The sequence below is a fragment of the Pristiophorus japonicus genome, chromosome 5, assembly GCF_044704955.1.
Source record: "Pristiophorus japonicus isolate sPriJap1 chromosome 5, sPriJap1.hap1, whole genome shotgun sequence".
In the NCBI taxonomy this organism is placed as follows: domain Eukaryota; kingdom Metazoa; phylum Chordata; class Chondrichthyes; family Pristiophoridae; genus Pristiophorus; species Pristiophorus japonicus.
The window spans coordinates 44801915-44822946 of NC_091981.1; the positions used below are offsets into that span (position 1 = coordinate 44801915).

At 46.6% G+C, this 21032-nt stretch overlaps 1 protein-coding gene and 1 long non-coding RNA gene across 7 annotated transcripts in view; one reads left to right on the plus strand and one right to left on the minus strand.

Annotated features, from left to right (window-relative positions):
* Positions 1–7243, plus strand: part of LOC139263793 (uncharacterized) — a 125876-nt gene extending 118633 nt beyond the window's left edge. For both annotated transcript variants that reach the window (XR_011593208.1, XR_011593207.1), the window contains exon 3: positions 6899–7243. This is a non-coding gene — a long non-coding RNA (uncharacterized lncRNA). The remainder of the gene's footprint in view (positions 1–6898) is intronic.
* Positions 1–21032, minus strand: part of LOC139263792 (uncharacterized protein C7orf57-like) — a 194314-nt gene that overhangs the window by 134849 nt on the left and 38433 nt on the right. The window lies entirely within an intron of this gene.

Consider the following 21032-nt stretch of genomic DNA (forward strand, 5'->3'; position numbering starts at 1 on the left):
GCTTGTCGTCACACACGAGCTGCACATTGATAGAGTGGAAACCTTTCCTATTTCGGTACTGCTCAGATTCCTCCACAGGTGCTCGCAAGGCTATGTGGGTACAATCAATGCAGCCCTGTACCTTTGGGAAGCCAGCAATCCTGAAGAAGCCCACAGCCCTCTCGTGGATCGCTTGTGCAGTCATTGGGAAATTGATTAAGTCATTCCTTCGCGCATAAAGTGCAGCCGTGACCTGGTAAACGCAGGCATGTATTGCACGTTGAGAGATGGCACACACATCTCCAGTTGCAGCCTGAAACGATCCCGAGGCATAGAAAGAAAGTGCAGCTGTTACCTTCACTTCAACAGACAAGGCAGTTATCCTTCTGCTTCTGGGCTGCAAATCTGCTCTCACCATATCACAGATCTGAGTGGCAACTTCTCTGCGAAAACGCAGCCTTTTCACACAATCAGTCTCGCTCATGTCCAGGTACGAGCGCCTGGTTCGATATTGTCGACGTGGGTAAGGTCTCCTGCCCATCAACCTACGGTCTACGACGTTCCTGGTGCAGTGAGCTCTAATCAATTCTCTCCTATGCAGTGAATTGATGGCAAACCTTTGCATAATACATGGTGTTGACAATGCAGCACCCATTCTGCAAATTTAAATATAAAACTGTCGATGTGGCTGCCTCTCCCTGTCCAAATGGCCTCAGTCCCCCTCACAGCTCGAAGGCTACTGCTGTATCTTCGGCTGCCGGCCAGCCACTAATGCCGCCCCTAAAGCGTGGCCGAATGGCCTCAAGCACCATAAAGAGCTGCGTGTGTCAGGTGTTGATTCTTCGGCTGCCGGCCAGCCACTGACGCTGCTGATATCCTATGGCCGAATGGCCTCACGTCCGTCCGCTGCTGATTCTTTGGCTGCCGGCCAGCCACTGATGCCGCTGCTATCTCATGGCCGAATGGCCTTACGTCGGTCCGCTGCTGATTCTTCGGCTGGCTGCCGGCCAGCTACTGACGCCTCTGCTATCTCATGGCCGAATGGCCTCAAGTCCGTCCAGGTGTTGCTTCTTCGCGGCCAGCCACGAAGAGAATGAAGGCCTGCCTCAAGCACCACAGCTCAGCTCGAAGCTTGCTGCCGCTGCCGTCGAGACACTGACGCCACACCCCTGCCTGTCTCCAACCTGAAAGGCCTGCCTGAAGCACAGCAGCTCGAAGGCTGCTGTTATTTCACACAGGTAGAAACATGGTTTATTTAATCTTTTCTTTGCTTATAAATTTTTATTCAGGTTGGATTTATTTGTATAATATTTGTATAAGTATAACTAAGGATTGATTGTAGAATTTAATGACTTCCCTTCCCCCCCACCTCATTCCCTACGCCTAATTTGTAACCTACGCCTGATTTTCTAAAGTGTAGACAAGGTTTTTTCGAGCGTACAAAAATCTTCACTTACTCCATTCAAAGTTAGTTTGGAGTAAGTTTTCACTGACGAAACTTTGAAAACAGGCGTAAGTGGCCGGACACGCCCCCTTTTGAAAAAAAATTCTGTTCCAAAGTGAAACTGTTCTAACTGACTAGAATTGGAGCAAACTAAATGGCGAGAATTCCAATTTCTAAGATACTCCATTCTACACCAGTTGCTCCTAAAAATCAGGAGCAAATCATGGCGAAACTTGGGGCCCATGAATTGTACAATGTACTTTCTGCTGAGGTACATATTTTGATTTTCACTCCAATTTACTTGTTTAAATAACAGCTGATCTACCTGTTGTAAGTTGCACAACATAAAAGGAGCGGAGGTATGGCAGCATGGAGGTGTGGCAGGGAGCAGCGGAGCTGGTGCAGGAGGGCGACTGCAACGAAGTGTGATGTCATCAAGACGCAGCAGGGGCAGATACAGCAGGAGCGGCGAGAGACTGTGGAGGAATGTGATCGGTGCCCAGGAGAGGCATGAGTTCAGGGCCCAGAAGAGCCCAGGGCCCAGGGGCAGCACGGGCCAGCCCACACCGCAATATGTGTGCGCACTAGGTCCATGCAACAGAGCAGTTCTCTAGTCATCTTGGATAACCCTTGCCACTGGACCAAGACCTAGCTCTGTCAAGCCCGTGTGGTGGCTGGTGTGCAAGAGCCACCACACGTTAAAAAAATCCACGCACAGGCATATTCCACCCTTCAGGATGTAGTTCAGGACCTGGAATATTAGGTCCTTCATTGAAACACCTGTGAACTCATCGTTTTTTGGCGTGGAAGCAAGTCATCCTCATTTATGATGATGATGAAGTTGCACAACATGAACAATCTTTTTAAAGTTTCCTCTACATCACTTGAACACACATGAGAGGAGACCATAGAGGGCTCTCTATACTAATCCAGCTAAATAATATATTTTTTTAAATGCTTGTATTATCTGATAACTTTTGAAAATATTCCAGTCCTAAGGGATTTGTCATGACCTAACAATCTGAAGAGTCAAAATACGGTACTTGCTGTTTGCTCATCTGCAGTCTGCGATGTTTGTAGCTTCACATACTTCAGTTGTTAATAATCTTTGCAGGGATGTAAATATCCCAAAATCAACCATACAGCAGCATAGAGGTCCGAAATTGCCCTCTGAGAAAGGCACTAAAGAGTTTTCATGGCAGCAAGAGCCCCCCCAGGAATTGTCCCCGGGGCTCAGCATGCAAAAAGGACGAGGCACGTGGTGCATGCCGACCCCTTTGCGCCCCTCAGGAGAAATTGCCCCCCGGGACACAAGGTTGGTGCGGGGCGATTCCACCAACAGCTTCACAGGGTGAGAAGCTGTGGTGGCCGGGGTGCCCGGTCACCCTTAAAGGGGAGTCGGCCCAACAATGGCAGCCGCTCGTGCGGCTGGGCCGCCAGCATGCAGCCCGGTACCCCCTCTTGGGCGCTGGCCCGGCCAACATCCTTCCTGGTGGCCCAGTGGGCGCCACTAAAGAATTCGCAGTGGCCCTCCCCTTTAAAACGGGAAGGATGTTGTGGGACATCAGCGTGACGCAGCACGTCAGCGCCGCACTGTTGTGCTCAGCACAGCGCCGAGAGGTACGTCCCACGACCGCCCCATATATTTCTTTTGCTGCAAGACCCCAATTCCGCGCGATTTAGCTGCCCATCTCGCCGGGCGCTAAATTTTCTTTTAATTCGAATTATGCGAACCAAACCGGACGAGGGGCAATTTCACCCCCTAGGTGTTTTGAAAAGCAGCACTTCTCATTTATAGCGTAATTGAGGCATTTGCTGTTTACTGACATTTGTTTTGTCACGCTGGTGTAATTAATTCATAATCCCAATAAAGAGAATAATCATGTAAAGGCATGATTAAGGAGCAGTATTAGTCAAAACTTGAGTCTACTACAGATGTCTTTCTCTGCTGCTTATTGCAGCATATAAATCAATGAGTTAATACAGTATTTTGCAAACAGAAACAAATCAATCCAAGAATTAGGAAATTAAGGCAATGTGAAGAAAAAAATGACTTGATTGAAATGTAATGATGTGAGAGACACATAAATTCTAAAGTGACAGCGGGTTTTTTATTGAAGCACAGTGCAGACTGCAGACCAATGTCAAATGTTATCTTATAGTGCCTCTAGTGGAGGTCCAATTTATATGTAAAATGAATCAGCAGTGCACTTAGCCAGAAAAGCACAGGCCTGGATTTTAGCTCGGGGTGGAAGCGCGTTCCATGTGGCGGTGGGGAGTGGTGGTGGGGAGTAGTGTGAGGGGGCTGTTTTGAGATTGGCAAACCAGGAAAATGCATATCAGGAAATGTGCGGAATAGGCTGGAGGCCTGTCAGGCGGGGAAGCCTACAGCACATGGCCACAGCCGAGCTGGGCTGGGAGCAGATAGTTCTACTGTGGGGGTAGGAGCGAACACGGTGGGGGTGTCCCGATTGCGCGTGGCAGGGGTCTCGATCACATGGATGTATCCCGATCGCGGGGAGGGGGGCGCCCTGATCACCAGGGGCGCTCCGATGACCGGGGGCATCCTGATTGTGGGGTGGAGTTGGGTTCCAATCATGGGGGTGAGGGGGTGGTTCTGATCACAGGGAATGAATTTGATCATGTTGGGGGGGATCTGATGGTGATGGGGGGGTCCGATGGTGGTCGGGGGGGGGGGGAGGTTCCAATGGTTGTCCAAGAGGGTGCATATGGTGGTCCGGGGGTGGGTGTTCCGATGGTGGTTGCCGGTCCGATTGAGGGAGGGGGGGAGAATCCGATGGTGGTCGGGGATTGGCCGATGGTGGGGGGACGGGGTTTACTGGGTAGCTTGTTGGGTCTGAGGAAACACTCCTGCTCCTCCTGGCCTACAAGAGTGCTTGCTGTAAGGGCACTTACCTCAGATTTAGCCCTGCTGACATGTGTTAAATATAACATGACTGTTAAAATGCTACCACACAGCCTTATTATAATAATTAAATAACCAACTGCCCCAAGAGTGGAACGTCGTCCGCCCCTTGTCCTGCCTCCATTAAAGTATCGCATATCTCTTACACATTGAGAGTCAAAGTCCTTACTCTTCAATTACGCCATGCAAGTGACAAATTATGCTGTATTTATGTGTATAAAATCTGCCAGTAGCAGCATAAAATTTTAGCTGTATTGCCAAAATTTCTCTCAGGAATCTTGTCAAAATAGATAAAATTGCCAGATCATCTGGAACAATGCATTAGTTACCTTATGATTACAGGTGGGCATAATGTTCTGACTGATGCCAGAAAAATCACTGGGATCTAGAATGATCCCATAGTTAGGAAGTTGATTAGGGAAGCCAGTTTTAGATTGTTAGGACTTCAAGTAGTTTACTCCAGCTCCGACCTAAAAGAAAACTTACACTGATAGTGTCTTATCACATCTCAAAGCATTTTGAACGCAATTAATAACTTTGAAGTGCAGTGACTATTGTTAAGTGGGTAAAAGCACAGCATCTATTTTGTGTGCAGCAAGATCCCACAAACAGTGAGACGAACTGCCAATCAATTACATCACAAGGGTAATAGAAAGTCTAGGAGGACCTCACAAATCATCACCCTGAAACCTTAACTTTGTTTCTCTCTCCACAGATGCTACCTGACTTGCTGACTATTTCCAGCATTTTCTGTTTTTACTTAAAATTAAATAATGTTGAATAAACTAGCAAATTTATGGCTGTTCTATTCAATTTTAAAAGCAATGGGGCAGCAGAGATGATTTGGACATGCTCGAAGAAGCTGCGTGCTGAAGGTGCAAACTATATTTTCTAGGATGATCTGAGCACATTCACAGCCCAGAAAATTTAATTTTTGTCATTTTTCAGCGCTTTGAAAGGTGTGAGAAAGACATTTCTTCATTAGCTATTCTGAGCTGTTGTCTTCCAATTCCACAGCAACTCCTACAGATTAATCTGCTTTGACAGACTTCGCACCATTAAAATTAAGTTAATATTTAACAGACTTTTCTCACTAGAAAACAAAAGTGATTCCAGCAGTAATAAGGAAAATAACAACCTATTACCATTTTTCTCACCAGTTTATTCAAAATTACTATTTTCTTAGCATTAACATTCAGAGAAAAATATACACCTATGTTTCTATATAAAATGAAACTGACCACATTGGAGTTTTTTTTCACAAAAACCTCTGTTGAAATGTTGGATCTGATTTTATGCTGTACCATCCTGATCTTCTAAAATTCTGAATTTCATTTTCTGGAAACTATCATTACATATAAACCCAACTACTGGGCAAAAGTGAGAAAACCCAGCAAAAAGGAGCTTACCTTGCAAAATGTGCTCATGCCAAGTAAATTATGAACTTTCTTTGAAGCTATCGCTTTAAGCTCTTGCTAAATATTCACATAAAACTATGCATACCAATCTCAAATTTCCATTTACCTTATCTCCCAGGAAGAGAAACCAATTAGATGTGACTGTGAGAGCTTTGGTTTACTTTAATTATTATATAAACATAGTAGGATTTTTACCCATTCTATTCTGAGGAACATGCTAGAGCTACATCCATGACTAGGAATAGATTATATTTAACCTAAACAGAGCAAAAAAAACTTTTGGGGATACATTTCTTCAAAGCTTCTCCAGCTCCATCGCCATAATATTGGCAGATATCCCATCTACCTGAGTAAACAGGGTTTCTGTCAAACTTCTGCCGAAGTTACAGTGGTGGCACAGGAGAAGCCCTGAGGAAATTCTCAGCAGCTTATCATGTGTCTCATAAGATTTTCAAAGCATTTAATATACAATGAATAACTTTGAACTAGTATGTAGGTAAACACATGAATCTGGGGCCCAGAAGAGGCTAGGGCCCAGGGGCAGCACGGGCCAGCCCACACTGCGATATGTATGCGCACTTGGTCTGTGCAGCAGAGCAGGTCTCCAGTTAGTCTTGGGTAATCCTTGCCACTGGACCAAGACCTAGCTCTGTCAAGCCCATGTGGTGGCTGGTGTGCAATGGCCATCGCACGTTAAAAAAATCCAAGCACAGGCATCTTCCACCCTTCACGATGTAGTTCGGGATCTGGAATATTAGGTCCTTCATTGAAACACCTGTGAATCATCCCTTTTTGGCATGGGAGCAAGTAATCCTCGCTTCGAGGAACTGCCTATGATGATGAGGTAAACACAGTAGCTATTTTGTACATAGCAAGATGTCACAGAGAGCAGAGAGATGAATAACCAATTAATCTGTTCGAGTGACCTGGGCAATATTTATCCCTCAACCAACATCACTAAAACAGGTTATCTGGTCACAATGCGGTTTGTGTTAGTTTATTGTGTGCAAATTGCCTGCTACAACAATGACTATTCTTCAAAAGTTAATTAATTGCTTGTAAAGTGCTTTGGGACATCCTGAGGTTGTGAAAGGTGCTGTACAAATCCAAGTCTTTCTTTCTCTCTTTTAGTGGTGCTGGCTGAGGGGAAAATATTTGTCAGGACTTCAGGAGAACTTCCTATTCATTTCTGAACAGTGCCGTGGATCTTTATGTCCAGCTGAACCATTGGAATAGGCAGGCAGGGCATTAGATAAACATCTCATCCAAAGTATAACACCTCTGACAGTGCAGAACTCCCTCAATGCTGTGCTGGAATGTGAGCCAAGATTGCATGCTCAAGTTCTGCAGTTCAACTTGAACACACAGCGTCTGAATCAGATATGACAGTGCTACAAACTGAGCCAAGTTGGCACTACAATAAATTATATCTACTTAAGCATGAAAGACTATTAGGCTTGAAATTCTAGAGACTACCAATAAATTGTTACACTGTTTGTCATGTATCTTACATTATTATATATAACTGTATCCTAACATGTTACACATGACTGTATTAAGATATGACCTGTAACCACCAGCATACCTTACCACCAGGGGTGCACTTGCAAGAGACAGGTATACAAGGACAGGTCTCAGGCAAGTGCAGTTTTCCAGAGCTGTGAAATAAAGGTGCAGGTCCAGAGTGACCTTGACTTCACTACATGCCTCATATGAATCTGTACTGAGGGGACAGGACTTTACAGTGGCGACGGGTTACGGAATTACAGAATCCACAGAATGGCGAACAACGGATCAGATGAAAAGTACAATGCGAGCAATCAACTACAAACTGAGAGAAGCTCAAGAGAGATCAACCAGACGCAGCTCATTCTTTGGGAACTCTTTGAACAATGGAACAGGTCTGTGCTGGAGGTGTGGGGGTGGGCACTCATCAAGGAGATGTCGATTTCAGCAGGCTGTTTGCAGAAATTGTGAATAGACAGGGCATTTGGCCCGCATGTGCAAAAAAACGGCAGCTCGGCTGGTATACGAATCAGATGGGTCAGAAAGCGGACCAGAAGATGGTGGGGACAGTACCCGGGACACCGGTGTACAGTGGGTCAACACGATCAATGGCCGCTGCTCCTACAACAGGACGCCTCCTATAATGATGAAGGTCCTACTCAAAGGGATATCTGTCAACATGGAGCTGGATACGGGAGCGAGTCAATCTCTCATGGGCGCTCAACAATTTGAACAACTGTGGCCGCATAAAAGAGACAGACCAAAACTCACAAGGGTCGACACCACACTAAGGACCTATACCAAAGAAATCGTACCAGTCCTCGGCAGCACCATGCTCTCTGTCACACACAAAGGGATAGTGAACCGACTTCCCCTGTGGATTGTCCCCGGAGACCCCCCAACACTGCTGGGGAGAAGCTGGCTGGCAAAACTAAACTGGAAATGGGATGATGTCCATGCCATGTCATTAGAGGAACGGACCTCCTGCTCAACAGTTATAAAGCGATTTGAGCATCTCTTTCAGCCAGGTGTGGGCACTTTCAAAGGGGCCAAAATCAAAATCTACATCACACATGATGCTAGACCGGTCCATCACAAGGCTAGAGCTGTAACCTATGTGATGAGGGAAAAGATTAACACGAACTAGACAGGCTTCTGCGGGAAGGCATTATATCACCTGTGGAATTTAGCGACTGGGCAAGTCCCATCGGCCCAGTCATGAAGCCTGATGGATCCGTACGAATCTGTGGGGACTACAAATCTACCATAAACAGAGTCTCTCTACAGGACCAGAACCCGCTGCCCAGAGCGGAGGACTTATTTGCCACATTAGCTGGAAGTAAACTTTTCTCAAAATTAGACCTCACATCTGCGTATATGACGCAAGAATTGACCGAGGAATCCAAGCTACTCACCACCATCAACACACAGAGGCCTTTTCATGTACAATCGATGCCCATTCGGCATCAGGTCGGCAGCTGCCATATTCCAGCGCAACATGGAGAGTCTGCTCAAGTCCATCCCAGGGACGGTTGTATTTCAAGACGACATACTTATCACGGGCAGGGACACCGACTCTCATCTCCGTAATTTGGAGGAAGTACTAAAGCAGTTGGATCGGGTAGGCCTACGAGTCAAGAAATCCAAGTGCCTGTTTCTCGCACCCGAGGTTGAATTTTTGGGCAGAAGGATTGCCGCTGATGGAATCCGCCCAACAGAGTCCAAAACAGAAGCAATTCGCCTGGCACCCACGCCCCGGAATGTCTCAGAACTGCGCGTCTTTCTCGGGCTACTCAATTACTTTGGGAACTTTATGCAGAACTTAAGAACGCTGCTGGAGCCTCTCCACGTGCTACTCAGGAAGGGGTGCGATTGGTTTTGGGGGGACGCCCAGGAACGCGCCTTCAATAAGGCACGCAACCTTCTGTGTTCCAACAGTGTTTTGACTTTCTTTGACTCAGGTAAAAAGCTAGTTCTCACATGCGATGAGTCAGCGTATGGGGTCGGGTGTGTTTTGCATCATGTCAATAGTGTGGGCAAATTACAACCCATAGCTTATGCCTTCAGGTCACTTTCGCGGGCGGAGCGCGAGTACGGAATGGTAGAGAAGGAGGCGCTCACGTGCGTGTACGGTGTCAAAAAGATGCACCAATACCTTTTCGGGGCCAAGTTCGCGTTAGAAACCGACCACAAGCCCCTCACGTCCCTCCTATCTGAGAGTAAGGCAATAAACGCCAACGCCTCGGTGCGAATTCAACAGTGGGCATTCATGCTGGCGTCCTACGACTATACTATAAGACACAGACCAGGCACAGACAACTGTGCCGATGTGCTCAGCAGGCTACCCTTGACGACCACGGAAGGGTCTGACGAACAGGACTGTGAGATAGTCATGGCAATCAATGCCTTTGAGTCTACAGGTTCGTCCATGACGGCTCGCCAAATCAGAGCCTGGACGGCCAGCGACCCCACGTTATCCTTAGTAAAAAGATGTGTCCTAACCGGTGACTGGGCAGAGGCCCGCGATGCCCGCTCCGAGGAATTAAAACCCTTTCACAGGCGCATGCATGAGCTATCACTACAAGCAGACTGCCTGATGTGGGCCAGCCGAGTAGTCATGCCTCTACGAGGCAGAGAGGCATTTGTCCGGGAGCTCCACCGTGAGCACTCGGGGATCGTTCTCATGAAGGCCATAGCCAGATCCCACGTCTGGTGGCCTGGTATTGACGCGGACTTGGAGCTCTGCGTCCGAAGGTACACCATTTGTGCCCAACTCAGCAATGCCCCCAGGGAGGCTCCACTGAGCCCCTGGCCCTGGCCTACCAAACCGTGGTCGCGAGTGCACGTAGACTATGCGGGCCCATTCATGGGCAAAATGTTCCTCGTAGTTGCAGCACCCCAGATGTGATATTCGGTCCCGCCCCCTGCAGCATCACCAAGCATCAACAACGGCAGCTGCAGGAGGCACTGTCACCTCTGTTGGATGCTTGGGAGTGATATTTAAAGGCAGTGGAGGTCAGGTCAAATGAATTTCTCTCCCCATTCTGGTGCCCCTTGATTTCTTTTGACTCCACGATTGCTCAGCCCTGTACTCTCAGAGTGCTTGGGGCTGTTATGCACATAGCACAGGTCCCGTGGCCCCACAGAGACAGTATGAAGATTCATTGGCCCTTCCCTTTAAGAGAGGGAACGAGCCTGTAAAGACAGCAGCGCTGCACTGAACATTGCTCAGCGCTCTGCTGCCCCTCTCACACACTTTAGCGCTGTAAGGGAAGTGGTAGCGCTTGATTTAACACTCCACTTCCCTCTTGGAGCGCTAAAGCAGAAGTTTCCGGGAGCAAAAAATCTTTCTCGCCTGGCGATACTTTTGTGCTCCTTCAAAAAGATATCACCCCAAACAGGGTGCTTCGCAATTTCTAGCCCGAAGTATTTCAACTTTAAAGAATTCTAAATCATATTCAAGGCATATCATAACTGTGAAACTGTTTCAATTATACAGAGGGATTAAAAAATGCACTAAAAATGGATTAAAAATATATAGTGTGCTCCAAGTTTCATTATTGCATCCTCTGGAGAATCAAAAACACCTGGGTGGTAATGGGCAATACTGCAATCTGGAGTCCAGAGGAGTCATTTTACAAGTATGCACCAGCAATGGGAAGCTGGACTTAGCAGATCCCACAAAGAGCACTGAGATAAATGACCAATTAATCTATTTCTGGTGGTGTTGGTTGAGGGAATAATATTGCCTAGGACATCAGGAGAACTTACTACTTATTTATCATGGGATCTATAATGTCCATCTGAGTAACTGAAATAGGCAGATGGAGCCACAGTTCAAGATCTCAGCCAAAGAACAGCATCTCTGACAATGCAACAATCCCGCAGTATGGCACTGGAATATCAGCCTAGATTATGTGCTCGTTCTATTGTGGTTAAAAATTAGAGGTTAAAAAATTATTGGCAGGATGCAGCTGAATTTCTGTTATGTGCTGCCAATGGGGAAGGGCCCTTATGAGCACTGCAGATTTGGTAAATTACCCCTCAGTAGTGATATGCTATAAAAATAGCACAAATCTGCAAGTGGAGTCTTATAGAGATAGATCAGAGTTCAAATCACTTTCAGAAATGTATAAAAACCATTGGGAAATACAGTAGCTGGGCAGGAAGTTGAAACAATTCTAAGGAAGAGGAAAGGCAGGAGATATCTGTGTACTGGCTACAATCATCACGTGGCAGCCCAAGAGACTAGAATACAGCAGAGACTCAGTTATATTAAAAAACAATGAGACAAATGGTAAACAAAATAAGGGGTGATTAGAAGACAGCTAGATAGATCACAACAAAATCAGAAGAAGAGAGAAATACTGCTAGGAATATTTAAACAGAGTTCAGGGAGCATTGAACATAAGAACATAAGAAATAGGAACAGGAGTAGGCCATTCGGCCCCTTTGAGCCTGCTATGCCATTCAATAAGTTCATGGCTGATCTACCTCAACTCCACCTTCCCAAACAATCACCGTATCCCTTTGATTCCCTTTGTATCCAAAAATCGATCTCTGTCTTGAACATGCTCAACGACTGAACATCCACAGCTCTCGGGGGTAGAGAATTCCAAAGAGTCACAACACTTTGAATGAAGACATTTCTCCTCATCTCAGTCCTAAATGGCCAACCCCTTATTCTGAGACTGAGACTGCTAGTTCTAGACTCCCTAGCCAGCAGAAATCTTCTCCCAGAATCTTCCCTGTCAAGCCCTTTAAGAATTTTATAAGTTTTAATGAGATCACTTCTCATTCTTCTAAACTCTGGGAAATATAAGCCTAATTTACTCACTCTCTCCACATAGGTCAATCCCCTCACCCCAAGAATCAGTCTAGTGAACCTTCATTGCACTGCCTCTATGGCAAGTATATCCTTCCTTAGGTAATGAGGCCAAAACTGTAGACAGTACTCCATGTGTGGTCTCACCAAGGCCCTATATAAAATTGTGCAAAAGCAAAAATACTGCAGATGCTGGAATCTGAAATAAAAACAAAAAGTGCTGGAAATCTCAGCAGGTCAGGCAGCATCTGTGGAGAGAAACAGAGTTAACGTTTCAGGTCTATGACCCTTCATCAGAATTGGCAAAAGTTAAAAATGTAACAGATTCTTAAGGAAGTGCTGGTGCACTGAAAGGGGGAGGGGAGGATTGTAGTATATAATTGTAGTAAGACTTCTTTACTCTTATACGACAATCCCTTTGTATTAAAGGCTAACATATCATTTGCTTTCCTAATTGCTTGCGGTACCTGCATGTTAACTTCCTGTGATTCGCATACAAGGACACCTAGGTTCCTCTGAATACCAACATTTCCCAATCTTTCACAATTATAAAAACATTTTGCTTTTCTATTTTTCCTACCAAAGTGGATAACTTCAAAGTGGCAAATTGGAACACAGCCTATTTCAAACAGAAGGCAGATGGTCAAAATAGAAAACTACCAGAGGAATCGGAGAATAAATTAGGGCGATATGGACACAGCCAGTAAAGATAAGAACATAGCTGAGAGGTACAAGCACAGCTGGAGCACTTCTGTAATGAAGTCATAAATGAGTAATATAGCTATTTCAGATGAGTGAAGTAAAATCTAAAATACAGCACGAATGGAAAAATGATTTTTGTTTATGGATGGGCAAACTAGGTATTTTGCCAGTTAGACTATGCCCAAACCACACTAAAGCAACGAGTTTAACCCTCGTTATCTCTGGAGTTCCTCAGGTCAACTTAATTTATATAGTGTGGGTAAGGTCTGACCCGATTTTGGACATGGCACTGGAAGCTGACTAGAGGGTGAGGGGAACAGGAAACTGCATACAAGTCGCCAATAAAATGCAGCTTACAAAGATTGATGCGTAAATTTAAAGGGATACAGCCACTCTTAAAGTTATGTGGCTACATATAAAGGAAAAGATGTTGGTAGCCGTTGCGTAAAGTGCAAATGACAAGGCTGAAGCGTTTACAACTATCTTCAAACAGAAGTGCCAAGTGGATGATCCATATCGGCCTCCCCCTGAGGTCCCCCACCATCACAGAAGCCAGCTTTCAGCCAATTCGATTCACTCCATGTGCTATCAAGAAGCGGCTGAGCGCACTGGATACAACAAAGGCTATGGGCCCCGACAGCATCCCAGCTGTCGTGCTGAACATTTGTGCTCCAGAACTAGCCACGCCTCTAGTCTAGCTGTTCCAGTACAGCTACAATATTGGCATCTACCCGACATTACAGGAGAGATGTGATTGCACTAGAGAGGGTACAGAGGAGATTTACGGGGTTGTTGCCTGGACTGGAGAATTTTAGCTATGAGGAAAGATTGGATAGGCTGGGTTTATTTTCTTTGGAACAGAAGAGGCTGAGGGGAGACCTTATTGAGGTGTATAAAATTATAAGGGGCCTAGAAAGAGTGGATAGGAAGGACCTATTTCCCTTAGCAGAGGAGTCAACAACCAGGGGACATAGATTTAAAGTAATTGGTAGGAGGTTTGGAGGGGATTTGAGGGGAAATTTCTTCACCCAGAGGCTGGTGTAGCTCTGGAACTCACTGCCTGAAAGGGTGGTAGAGGCAGAAACCCTCACCACATTTAAAAAGTACTTTGATGTGCACTTGAAGTGCTGTCACCTACAGGGCTATGGGCCAAGAGCTGGAAAGTGCGATAAGGCTGAATAGCTCTTTGTCGGCTGACATGGACACGATGGGCCGAAATGGACTCCTTCCGTGCTGTAAATTTCTACGGTTCAATGATTTTAATGTGGAAAACTGCCCAGGTATGTCCTGTCCATAAAAAGCAGGAAAAATCCAATCCAGCCAATTACCACCCCATCAGTCTACTTTCATTCATCAGCAAAGTGAAGGTGTCATTGACAGTGCTATCAAGCAGCACTTGCTCACCAGTAGAAACATAGAAACATAGAAACATAAAAAATAGGTGCAGGAGTAGGCCATTCGGCCCTTCGAGCCTGCACCGCCATTCAATGAGTTCATGGCTGAACATGAAACTTCAGTACCCCATTCCTGCTTTCTCGCCATACCCCTTGATCTCCCTAGTAGTAAAGACTACATCTAACTCCTTTTTGAATATATTTAGTGAATTGGCCTCAACTACTTCCTGTGGTAGAGAATTCCACAGGTTCACCACTCTCTGGGTGAAGAAGTTTCACCTCATCTCGGTCCTAAATGGCTTACCCCTTATCCTTAGACTGTGACCCCTGGTTCTGGATTTCCCCAACATTGGGAACATTCTTCCTGCATCTAACCTGTCTAAACCCATCAGAATTTTAAACGTTTCTATGAGATCCCCTCTCATTCTTCTGAACTCCAGTGAATACAAGCCCAGGTGATCCAGTCTTTCTTGATATGTCAGTCCCGCCATCCCGGGAATCAGTCTGGTGAACCTTTGCTGCACTCCCTCAATAGCAAGGATGTCCTTTCTCAAGTTAGGAGACCAAAACTGTACACAATACTCCAGGTGTAGCCTCACCAAGGCCCTGTACAACTGTAGTAACACCTCCCTGCCCCTGTAATCAAATCCCCTCGCTAGGAAGGCCAACATGCCATTTGCTTTCTTAACCGTCTGCTGTACCTGCATGCCAACCTTTAATGACTGATGTACCATGACACCCAGGTCTCGTTGCACCTTCCCTTTTCCTAATCTGTCACCATTCAGATAATAGTCTGTCTCTCTGTTTTTACCACCAAAGTGGATAACCTCACATTTATCCACATTATACTTCATCTGCCATGCATTTGCCCACTCACCTAACCTATACAGGTCACTCTGCAGCCTCATAGCATCCTCCTCGCAGCTCACACTGCCACCCAACTTAGTGTCATCCCCTCGTCTAAATCATTAATGTACAATGTAAACAGCTGGGGCCCCAGCACAGAACCTTGCGGTATCCCACTAGTCACTGCCTGCCATTCTGAAAAGTACCCATTTACTCCTACTCTTTGCTTCCTGTCTGACAACCAGTTCTCAATCCACATCAGCACACTACCCCCAATCCCATGTGCTTTAACTTTGCACATTAATCTCTTGTGTGGGACCTTGTCGAAAGCCTTCTGAAAGTCCAAATACACCACATCAACTGGTTCCCCCTTGTCCACTCTACTGGAAACATCCTCAAAAAATTTCAGAAGATTTGTCAAGCATGATTTCCCTTTCACAAATCCATGCTGACTTGGACCTATCATGACACCTCTTTCCAAATGCACTGCTATGAAATCCTTAATAATTGATTCCATCATTTTACCCACTACCGATGTCAGGCTGACCGGTGTCTATAATTCCCTGTTTTCTCTCTCCCTCCTTTTTTAAAAAGTGGGGTTACATTGGCTACCCTCCACTCCATGGGAGCTGATCCAGAGTCTATGGAATGTTGGAAAATGACTGTCAATGCATCCGCTATTTCCAAGGCCACCTCCTTAAGTACTCTGGGATGCAGTCCATCAGGCCCTGGGGATTTATCGGCCTTCAATCCCATCAATTTCCCCAACACAATTTCCCGACGAATAAGGATTTCCCTTAGTTCCTCCTTCTTACTAGGCCCTCTGACCCCTTTTATATCCGGAAGGTTGTTTGTGTCCTCCTTAGTGAATACCGAACCAAAGTATTTGTTCAATTGGCATTTCTTTGTTCCCAGTTATGACTTCCCCTGATTCTGACTGCAGGGGACCTACGTTTGTCTTTACTAACCTTTTTCTCTTTACATAGCTATAGAAGCTTTTGCAGTCCGTCTTAATGTTCCCTGCAAGCTTCCTCTCGTACTCTATTTTCCCTGCCCTAATCAAACCCTTTGTCCTCCTCTGCTGAGTTCTAAATTTCTCCCAGTCCCCAGGTTCGCTGCTATTTCTGGCCAATTTGTATGCCACTTCCTTGACTTTAATACTATCCCTGATTTCTCTTGATAGCCACAGTTGAGCCACCTTCCCTTTTTTATTTTTACGCCAGACAGGGATGTACAATTGTTGTAATTCATCCATGCGGTCTCTAAATGTCTACCATTGTCCATCCACTGTCAACCCCTTAAGTATCATTCGCCAATCTATCCTAGCCAATTCACACCTCATACCTTCAAAGTTACCCTTCTTTAAGTTCTGGACCATGGTCTCTGAATTAACTGTTTCATTCTCCATCCTAATGTAGAATTCCACCATATTATGGTCACTCTTCCCCAAGGGGCCTTGCACAAAGAGATTGCTAATTAATCCTCTCTCATTACACAACACCCAGTCTAAGATGGCCTCCCCCCTAGTTGGTTCCTCGACATATTGGTCGAGAAAACAATCCCTTATGCACTCCAGGAAATCCTCCTGCAGTAACCTGCTCACCATTGCTCAGTTTGGGTACTGCCCCTCTCATTCACTTTAGCGCTCTCAGGGCTAGAAATTACGAAGCACCCCATTTGGGGCGCTAACTTTTCAGGGAGCGCAAAATTATTGTCAAGCGAAAAATAATTTTTGCTCCTGGGAACTTCCAGTTTAGTCCTCCAAGAGGGAAGTGGAGCGCTTAATCAAGTGCTATCACTTCGCTTAGCACTTCTCCAGCAGAGCGCTGAACAATGTTCCGTGCAGCACTGCCTTAAAGGGAAGAGCCAATGTTGGTTTGGAGCTATCCTCATGCTATCTCTGTGGGGCCATGGGACCTGCGCCACATGCATAACAGCCCCAAGCGGGGCTGAAGAATCACAGCATCAAAACAAATCAGGAGGCACCAGACTGAGAGGAGAAATACATTTTGCACAACCTGACCTCCACTGCTTTTAAATATTGCTCCCCAAGCGACCAAGCAAGGTGACAACGCCTCTTGCAGCTGCCGTTGTTGACGCCCAACAATGCTGCAGGGGTAAGAGCGAATATCACTATCTATGGGGCGCAAGAGAGTGAGGCAGTAAGTGTTAGCACCAGCACAAAACTGCCAGGGAGGTTTGCGGGCATTGGTAAATTTGCCACGACCGGTCGGTAACCCCTTAATGCTCCGTTACCACCCCACGCAAGCACTAATGGGAAGCGCAAACCAGACCAATTTCTCCCCGCAAGGGAAGTGACAGCACTTGATTTAGCGCTCCACTTCCACCTTGGAGCGCTAAAGCGGAAGTTCCCGGGAGCAAAATTTATTTTGCGCTCTCTGAAAAGTTAGCGCCCCAAACGGGGCTCTTCGCAATTTCTAGCCCATCGTGTTTGCGCTAGCTGTTGAGGCCTGTCTTGGCAAAGAAAATGGCTGGGCGACAGCACTGCCGATGTCTGAGTTTGCTAACGATATGGAGATTATACAGATTGTAACATCAGTCAGTGTGCAATGCTCACTTGTCGCCGGATCTGCCATTTTGGAGTGCGCCGCTCAACTTACCGGTGTTAATTACGAGCAGCTGACCAAGCGTTCACAAGCAGGAAGGAGCCTCCAGCAGCATTATTCAAAGGTATCATCAGCAACAACTTGCTGCTGATATATTTGTTCAGCTTGACTGGCTCTGAGTGGAACTAACTGGATCACTCTTCAAAAGAGCTGGCATAGACTCGTTAGGTTGGATGGCTTCCTTCTATGCTATACTATTCTATGATTCTGTCTGCAACTCTCGCAGCTTTCTAAACTTCTTTCAAAGTCCTAAGGTGACAGGGAGTGTGGAGAATGCCTTTATTCTCATTTAAAGGCTTCTGCTCACAACACACACACAGTCATAGGAGCACCACTGGCAGTCCACCTCATGCTCGAGTATCTTCGAGAGAAGGAGCAGAGGCAACAAGGAAGAGGAGAACAGGATGGAGGAGGGCCAGGAGAGCTCTCAACAGGAGGCCTTACCCATGTAGAGTCTTCAGAGAGCACAGGGTACAAATTAGGTTTTTTTTGGTTTTGGTTCTGAGCTGGTGACTACACTTGAGGGACAAAAATGCAGCGGTGACAGCAACTGAGGGGCGGAAGTTAGGGATGGAAGTGGAGTAACCGCCGCGATGAGGTCATCATGGCGCCGCATCGCCACGGCTCTCCACTTCACTTAAAGGGGAGAGCCTCCGTGTTTTTAAAACTTTGCGTCACCGGACCACCAGGGAGGGTTTCGGCCAGGCAAGAGGGGGCGGGTCGACAGTCTCTCCTGGACTTGTCCATCATTTCCAGCCTGGAAATTATGGGTTCTAAGTTCTGCGCAAAGCCCCGCCAAATGTTGGAGCCAGACTCCTCCATGCTCCTTTATATTGTCAAGAGGCTCTCTGGCAGGCTTCCCATTGCACCGAGCAATTCGGTGTGCATGCCCATCTGAAGGCCGCCCCATCAAGATCCTCATCTGAGTCGTGAGCAGCAGAACTCAGGTGTGAACTCGCCGTTCAGGGAGCTGGCCCTCGAGCTACCCTTTCCCCCTGGCCTTGCTGCAGCCCACTCATGCCCAATGCCTCACCATGTTCAGATCCCGCCTTTATACTACCCTCTAGATTCCACACACTGCCAGTTTCTGAGCTGGTGTCTGTCAGTGTGATTTGCTGCCTTCTTCTCCTTCACTCTGCTCCATTGCTTCGGGGATAGACTGTGCGGCTGGCAGATCTGGGTCAATTGAAAGCAGAAAGGCACAAGAGTCGAGTTATGATGAGGGGAGCGGGGAAGAAAGCAAGATATTCATGCATACAGCATCAGCAGCTTGTCAGTGAGAAGTGATTGTGGGATGAGGGGTGAGGGGGAAGTGGGATGTGGGAAGAAGGATTAGGAATGGGCATAAGGGTTGTATTATGGCTTGGGCGCCTCCCATCTCCCGTTGCTCTTGGCAATTGTAGCCATCATGGCCTGCAGGAGAAAGGGAACTGCGTCAGTGAATGTAGTGCAATGTGTTTCAGTGATGTACCAGTCATAGTTGAATAGCTATCAGTGTGTGCAAGGTGTGAGATGTGAGTGTTGCAGCAGTGGTAATGTTGTGAGGGTGAAGTGAAACTATGATTGTGAGGTCTGAGTGGTGATAGATATAGATTCTTGGTAGGTGAGTGAAGGGGGTGTGGTGCATTGAGCAGTGTGTGAGGCTTGTGGTGCAGATGGTGGGATATGGCATTTGCTGAAGCCTTCACTCACCTTGACCTGCTGTGTGAGGTCATTAAACTTCTTGCAACACTGTATCCATGTTCTGGGGACCACACGGTTGGCTGTCATGTATCCAGATATCTCTTGCCAGAGCCTTCTCCAAGTATGGGCCGATGATTTCCTGCCAGTCTGCGAGAACACAACAGCTCGCCTCCTCTCCATGGCCACCACCAGTTCCTCTAGAGCCACATCTGAGAACCTTCACGTTCTTTCACTCTGCTGGTGCTCAGCAGTATCTTGAAACTTCAGGTGTGAACCCAATTTGAGCTCCAACTACCATAACTTTGAGGTGCTGCTGCATCAAAGCACCTTTCCTTTAAATAGTGGAGAAAGCCTCAACCAATCATTACTTGCAATTAAACTCCACCCGATATTGGCCCATCTTTTGAGTGGTAAACCAATCAGCAGCGCGTTTAGCGCTGAGATCAGCACTATAATCATGTAAATGAGCACTCAGCATGAATTTTGCGTGCTACCTGGACCACTTTAACCTGGCACAGCTAAATAGTGCTGGGTCATAACACCGCCCGTTTTCGGACCATATCCAATTTCTAGGCCTAAGACTCTGGTGAAGTGATGGAGCACACATCAACCCCCTGTTTGATGGTAAGTGAAGTGAAGATAGTACAGAATGAGGAGGTGGCGACTGCTTGCCATTAAAGGGCATTCATCCTATTTAGAAGGATTGCAGCATGTCTGGATGGAGGTCAAGGAACCATTACTACCTTCTATGCTAGCCCTATGCCGCATGTTACCTGCAACTGTCCTTGCAACAGATGGTACCTGGCTATCTGTTGACCCAGAGTTTGTGCAGCAAATTCTGTATAGTCACTGCCAGGTAGGAGCATCTCTGCCTGTAAATGTGAGTGGGCTGGTAGTGACAGGTGGATACAATTTGGCTCTGGTGCAATCTGACCTGCAGCGCATCTCTGAATTGCTCCAGCTCTTCTTCCTCCAAAAAAACATAAAGTGAATTCCCATTGGCCCTACAGACGCGTACAAGGTGCGCACGCACCCATAAGAACCCACAAGTTCTGGGTTTAGGCATGTGAAGATACCTTGACAGATTGTACGCATCTGGAAGTAGAAACATAGAAACATAGAAATTTACAGCGCAGAAGGAGGCCATTTCGGTCCATCATGTCCACGCCAGCCGACAAAGAGCCACATGGCCCTTGGTCAGCAGCCCTAAAGGTTACATATAAACCTATGAACAATGACGGAAAGGCAAGAAGCACCTAGCCCAACCAGTCCACCTCACACAACTGCGACACCCCTTATACTGAAACATTCTACACACCACCCCAACCGGAACCATGTGATCTCCTGGGAGAGGTACAAACCAGATAAAAACTCAGGTCAATTTAGGGAGAAAAAATTTGGAAAAATTCCTCTCCGACCTTTCCAGGCGATCGAAACTAGTCCAGGAGATCACCCTGGCCGTATTTTATTCCCTGCAGTAATTACCATTATATCTGCGCCGTCCAACAAAAGGTCATCCAGTCTAATCCCAATTACCAGCTCTAGGTCCGTAACCCTGCAGGTTACTGCACTTCAAGTGCCCATCCAACCATTTCTTAAAAGTGATGAGGGATTCTGCATCCACCACTCTTCCAGGCAGCAAGTTCCAGAGCCCCACAACCCTCTGCGTAAAGAAGCCCCCC